This window comes from Euprymna scolopes, chromosome 42 (genome assembly GCF_053919585.1).
Source record: "Euprymna scolopes isolate OS-2025 chromosome 42, ASM5391958v1, whole genome shotgun sequence".
NCBI lineage: Eukaryota > Metazoa > Mollusca > Cephalopoda > Sepiida > Sepiolidae > Euprymna > Euprymna scolopes.
The window spans coordinates 60,002,609-60,009,067 of NC_136523.1; the positions used below are offsets into that span (position 1 = coordinate 60,002,609).

The window sequence follows — 6,459 nt, forward strand, 5'->3', positions numbered from 1 at the left end:
TCTAAATAGTAAACTGTTTCAATTATTTCCGGGACCGACTTTATATCCCAAACCCACTGCTAAAAATATACATGAAAATATGTAATGTCTAAATAGTAAACTGTTTCAGCCATTTCTGGAACTGACTTATAATCCCCAACCCACTGTTGAAAATATACATGAAATAAAGTAATGTATAAATCGTAAACTCTTTCAGCCATTTCCGGGACCGACTTTTTATGTCCCATCCTACTGTTAAAAATATACATTAAATAAAGTAATGTCGAAAACGTAAATGGTTGCAGCCATTTCTGGAACCGACTACATATTTCCCACCTCAATGTTTAAAATATACATTAAATAAAGTAATGTGTAAAGCGTAAATGGTTTCACCCATTTTCGGGACTGATTTAATATCCCCCACCCCACTGTTAAAAATATACATGAAATAAAGTAATGATTAAATCGTAAACGGTTTGAGTAATTACGAGGACTGACTTCATATCCCGTAAACCACTGCTTAAAATATACTTGAAATAAAGTAATGTTTAAATCATAAACTGTTTTCGCAGCTTTCTGAAAGTAATACATAAAAACATTAACACTGTTAGGGATTAGGCAACCATTGCTTCAACATGAACTTCTGAGTGTAGTATCAGTTTCAGCATTCCAGTGACTTAAATACACCCTTTTTTGGTTTTGGTTAATGGAGGAAAAATCCTTCATTACTGATACAATTCTTATTGTTGTTATTCTCCAGAGTGCCCCTTTTTTTTTTGGGGGGGGGTCCCCTAAATTTTTAACCGACCTCATATCTAATTCAGAACGTACATTTTCCAGGACATTTTATAATTAATCAGAAGTGACATTTCCAGGGCATTTTGTAATTAAATCAGAAATAACTTTTTCCAGTTACTTTTTTTAATATTAAAACTTTGTTACCTTAAGCATAGTACCTATTCACAATGCCTCCCCATGGGACAGAGTAAGACACCAGGGTCGTTTTTTTAACGTAGAGAAAAAATTGTCTTAGTCGTAAAGGATTCCTCTTCCACTGAGAGAGAAGAAATTGAAATGTAGCGTCTGAAGAATAGATACTACACTTTGATCTTAGCCAAAAGGCCAAGAAAGTCAAATCATTTTTAGCTTTGCCTCAACAGCGATACCAATTTATATATATATATATGATGATGATGATGATGATGATGATGATGATGACGGATAAGGAGAGCTGCTTCTTTTTAAATAGTTTATAAGCCTGAAAATTCCAAGCACCTTCTGAAAAATCGGCCGCCATCTTTAAATATGACTCCAGGGTGGATTAAAAGTGACGATAATAAATTTATAGATAATATGTGTTGTAATAAGGTGGCATCGCTTATCAAAGCCTAAGAGCCACTCGTGGATAAGAGTTAGTGAGTGTCGGATAGACAGTGAGCCGACACCTTGATTATCGGTAGGGTCTCATTATTTATCACTTGACTGTTACGGTGTGTTTTTAAGAAGAGAGCTCAACAAGAAATTAGTTACACTAGACTTAAAAACTATCATGATATAATCAGCTGGTAAGCAACCCCGCAGTATTGTGCTCCACAGACGGGCAGTTTTAGGAAGAAAACATTGCTCTTAGAATTTCTGTTTAGTTAATTCTTACAATCTGTATCCATATGAGAAATGTATATAACTGGATGGAGAAGTAAATTTTCTTGCGTTTGGTAGAAGTTATTTACTACAGCGAGCAACCTTTCTTTGTAATGTTGCCAAGATGTCTACAAGTGATTTAGAGTATTTTTGTATGGCTGAATCAGGAAATCACATTCGTTTCTCTCCATCAGGTCAGTTGATTTGAAATAGATCTTGTGACAAAATCGATTACATTTTTGTGGCATTACCAGCTGATTTTTGGCAATACATATCACAATACGTTTTTAAAAGATAAAAATATTTTGCCAACATATATTATTACCTCATAGAAACATCGATTATTGTAAACTGAATGGCGGGCATTTACAAAAGTAAGTACACTTAAATTGCATGTTGCTTCACTATTGTTCAAACTTCAAGGCTTGATCTTCCGTTTCTTCGAAGGCCTGGAACACTCACCGACAGGAAGGCCTCTCTCCAGATTCTAACAGTAGTCAGCCATCATGACTGCATCTTAACGACCCTGATACCTGGTCTTCATCTATTTTAGGTTCTGATGGAATATCTCCCATTGCTACGTTCTCAGGAAACAAGCCGTATGTAAAAATAGGTTGTGCATCTTGCCGCTCATGTCGCAACCCAGATGTCTGAAAGCAATCGATACGCTGCTGACAAGTTCTGTAAAGTTTCTGAACTTATTTTCGCAAAGAAAGTTCTTTATTCCACGCTTCCATTTTCACTTCATTGATTAAGTTTTCTAACTCTCGATCACTGATGAGCTGCCGGATTTGAGGACCGTCGAAGGTGCCAGTTTTCGACTTATTCATGGTCAATCCCGGAAAAGTCTGGCACAAATAAGTGAAGAAATCATCATCCATGTTCAGAGCCTTGATGAGCTGCTTGATTATGTCGAGCTTGATTGCAGCCGTGGGAAGATGGTCGTTATGACGTTATATACTTTGCACGTCACTAAAACATTCTGCACAGGCCAGTCCTTCTTTGTGTAATGCTGAACATCAATTTTTGGAAGATTTTGAGGTTTTATATCTTCAAGCTGATCGATTTTCGACATAATCACTCAGAACTATCGAACCTGAACACTTCTTATAATTAAAATTATCATTTCAAATCAAAACATGACAGTTTACTCCCGCCAACTTCTTATAAAATGCTCCACACGTGCGTATATGTAAAAAAAAATAAATAAATTAAAAAAACAATGTAAAAACAATGTACTTTTTGGATTCAGCTAAAAAAATTAAATCTAATTCAGCTGACAAAAAAAACATGCAACAGATTTTTTGTTAATCGTTATGTAATCGTTATCTTATTTAAAACCGTGGAATATCTCCAGATCTCAGATGAAAATAAAAATGTGTTCTTAATCGTTATGTAATCGTAATCTTATTTAAAACCGTGGAATATCTACAGATCACAGATGAAAATAAAAATTTGTTCTTAATCGTTATGTAATCGTTATCTTATTTAAAACCGTGGAATATCTACAGATCTCAGATGAAAATAAAAATGTGTTCTTAATCGTTATGTAATCGTTATTTTATTTAAAACCGTGGAATATCTACAGATCACAGATGAAAATAAAAATGTGTTCTTAATCGTTATGTAATCGTAATCTTATTTAAAACCGTGGAATATCTACAGATCACAGATGAAAATAAAAATTTGTTCTTAATCGTTATGTAATCGTTATCTTATTTAAAACCGTGGAATATCTACAGATCTCAGAGGAAAATAAAAATGTGTTCTTAATCGTTATGTAATCGTTATCTTATTTAGAACCAGGGAATATCTACAGATCTCAGATGAAAATAAAAATTTGTTGTTGATCGTTATGTAATCGTTATCTTTTTTAAAACCGTGGAATATCTACAGATCTCAGATTAAAATAAAAAATTTGTTGTTAATCATTATGTAATCGTTATCTTATTTAAAACCGTGGAATATCTACAGATATCAGATGAAAATAAAAATGTGTTCTTAATCGATATGTAATCGTTATCTTATTTAAAACCGTGGAATATCTACAGATCTCAGATTAAAATAAAAATTTGTTGTTAATCCCGATGTAATCGGTATCTTATTTAAAATCAGGGAATATCTACAGATCTCAGATTAAAATAAAAATGTGTTCTTAATCGATATGTAATCGTTATCTTATTTAAAACCGTGGAATATCTACAGATCTCAGATGAAAATAAAAATTTGTTCTTAATCGATATGTAATCGTTATCTTATTTAAAATCGTGGAATATCTACAGATCTCAGATGAAAATAAAAATTTGTTCTTAATCGATATGTAATCGTTATCTTATTTAAAACCGTGGAATATCTACAGATCTCAGATTAAAATAAAAATTTGTTGTTAATCCCGATGTAATCGGTATCTTATTTAAAATCAGGGAATATCTACAGATCTCAGATTAAAATAAAAATTTGTTCTTAATCGATATGTAATCGTTATCTTATTTAAAACCGTGGAATATCTACAGATCTCAGATGAAAATAAAAATTTGTTCTTAATCGATATGTAATCGTTATCTTATTTAAAATCGTGGAATATCTACAGATCTCAGATGAAAATAAAAATTTGTTCTTAATCGATATGTAATCGTTATCTTATTTAAAACCGTGGAATATCTACAGATCTCAGATGAAAATAAAAATTTGTTCTTAATCGATATGTAATCGTTATCTTATTTAAAACCGTGGAATATCTACAGATCTCTGATGAAAATAAAAATTTGTTCTTAATCCCGATGTAATCGTTATCTTATTTAAAATCGTGGAATATCTACAGATCTCAGATGAAAATAAAGATTTGTTCTTAATCGTTATGTAATCGTTATCTTATTTAAAACCGTGGAATATCTACAGATCTCAGATGAAAATAAAAATTTGTTCTTAATCGTTATGTAATCGTTATCTTATTTAAAACCGTGGAATATCTACAGATCTCAGATGAAAATAAAAATTTGTTCTTAATCGTTATGTAATCGTTATCCTGTTTAAAACCGTGGAATATCTACAGATCTCAGATTAAAATAAAAATTGGTTGTTAATTGTTATGTAATCGTTATCTTATTTAAAACCGTGGAATATCTACAGATCTCAGATTAAAATAAAAATGTGTTCTTAATCGTTATGTAATCGTTATCCTGTTTAAAACCGTGGAATATCTACAGATCTCAGATTAAAATAAAAATTGGTTGTTAATCGTTATGTAATCGTTATCTTATTCAAAACCGTGGAATATCTACAGATCTCAGATGAAAATAAAGATTTGTTCTTAATCGTTATGTAATCGTTATCTTATTTAAAACCGTGGAATATCTACAGATCTCAGATGAAAATAAAAATTTGTTCTTAATCGTTATGTAATCGTTATCTTATTTAAAACCGTGGAATATCTACAGATCTCAGATGAAAATAAAAATTTGTTCTTAATCGTTATGTAATCGTTATCCTGTTTAAAACCGTGGAATATCTACAGATCTCAGATTAAAATAAAAATTGGTTGTTAATTGTTATGTAATCGTTATCTTATTTAAAACCGTGGAATATCTACAGATCTCAGATTAAAATAAAAATGTGTTCTTAATCGTTATGTAATCGTTATCCTGTTTAAAACCGTGGAATATCTACAGATCTCAGATTAAAATAAAAATTGGTTGTTAATCGTTATGTAATCGTTATCTTATTCAAAACCGTGGAATATCTACAGATCTCAGATGAAAATAAAAATTTGTTCTTAATCGTTATGTAATCGTTATCTTTTTTAAAACCGTGGAATATCTACAGATCTCAGATGAAAATAAAAATTTGTTCTTAATCGTTATGTAATCGTTATCTTATTTAAAACCGTGGAATATCTACAGATCTCAGATTAAAATAAAAATTTGTTCTTAATCGTTATGTAATCGTTATCTTATTTAAAACCGTGGAATATCTACAGATCTCAGATGAAAATAAAAATGTGTTCTTAATCGTTATGAAATCGTTGTCTTATTTGATAAACGTGGAATATCTACAGATCTCAGATGAAAATAAAAACGTGTTCTTAATCGTCATGTAATCGTTATCTTATTTAAAACCGTGGAATATCTACAGATCTCAGATGAAAATAAAAAATGTGTTTTTAATCGTTATGTTATCGTTGTCTTATTTAAAACCGTGGAATATCTACGGATCTCAGATGTAAAAAAAAATTGCCGCTGACCAGTGTTCTTTAATTGCTTTTTATTTCCGCTCATTTTATTTTTGTTAACTATACTGCCCAGTTGCTGAAATTTCATTTCGCCGATCTTCCATGCTCGAAGAGTAAATAAGTTATAGATGCGTCCACTCGTTACTATGCGGTACTCTGACTCCATGTTTGTTTGTCACGCTGACATTTGGAATTACTAATAACGTAGAATAAATTGAACGCATCTTAATATCTTTTTCGCATTTTATTATTGTAACGATTATTCAGAGCTCAGTTTCGCCATTTATTTCAAGCCGCTTTTCCATCGTTCTCTCTGTTCTGTAAAAAAGAGTGTTTGATCTGACTCGCACCGCTTTGTGCTGGAAGATGCTCATCAAATATTGAAAAGTCGCCATGGTAACAGAAAGATACGCCGGTTTGCCGGCACAGACAAATGAGAATAAGAATTAGAACAAAAAATGTTTTCTGAGTCTTTTTTTTTTTTTTCAGCCTTATCATAGAGCTTCATGGTTCTTTGGTTAAGCTCTCGGAACTTTGAGTCCCTCTCTCTTTCTCTCTCTAATTTTTTTCTCTCTCTCTAATTTTTTCTCTCACTCTCTCTCTCTCTCTCT

General features: G+C 31.6%; 1 pseudogene; it reads right to left on the reverse strand.

Annotated features, from left to right (window-relative positions):
- Nucleotides 1-998: 998 nt before the first annotated feature.
- LOC145267349 (U2 spliceosomal RNA) lies at nt 999-1,114 on the reverse strand (annotated as a pseudogene).
- Between the last annotated feature and the right edge of the window lie 5,345 nt (nt 1,115-6,459).